We start from the raw sequence: 787 nt of genomic DNA on the forward strand, positions 1-787 counted from the left end.
GCTTTCTGTCGTACAAATCAACAGAGATTCATCTTGTCTTAAATAAATAAAATATGGGAAAGTGATGAACATGTAAATAGGTCATGGGTTTAAACAGATGATTATGCTTATGTACATATAATATTTCTAATGTTGAAAAAAAAAAAGAGACCAAAAAATGCATAACTATTTATATATAAAAATAATTAATCACAATTTCTCATTATTGTCAATTATTTGACGAGTAAAAACCCTCTCACGTTTGCTATGAACTTCTCAAAGTTGTCTCTAAACTTGAATCCGATTGATGCGGTCGGCTGAGAGCTCAACGTTGGCTGTCAGCTGCGTGAAGGCTTCAGCCAGACGCTGCCCAGTGGTTGGTCAGACTGGCTGTGCAGTAGGGCCTGAACCAAGTCTTGATAGTCAACCTGAGTAAGAACACAAATTTCATATTAAGAAGTGTCTGTGAACAGAAAATCAGGATATCAGGATGATACTTTAGGTTATTGTTTTATAATCCTTTCGATATGGAAAATGCTCTTGTTAGCATCATCATAGAAAGACATAATTTCCTATGGTCTGAACCTATCAGTTCCCTTTATAACAGATCAGTAGCAGGTGGCATAATACAGTACATAATGCCAGAAAACTGTATTGGAGGTGTCACTTGTTAAGGATTAATGAAAATTTCTCAAAACTGTTTCCTCCTTTTGATATGTTGGACCAGCAACTCTCTCTCAATTCCTTCTGAATTCTGAGATTTTTGTGAAGCACATCCTATAATGGGAATGCTCATTTTGAATCATTA

Source organism: Penaeus monodon, chromosome 15 (assembly GCF_015228065.2).
Source record: "Penaeus monodon isolate SGIC_2016 chromosome 15, NSTDA_Pmon_1, whole genome shotgun sequence".
Lineage (NCBI taxonomy): Eukaryota > Metazoa > Arthropoda > Malacostraca > Decapoda > Penaeidae > Penaeus > Penaeus monodon.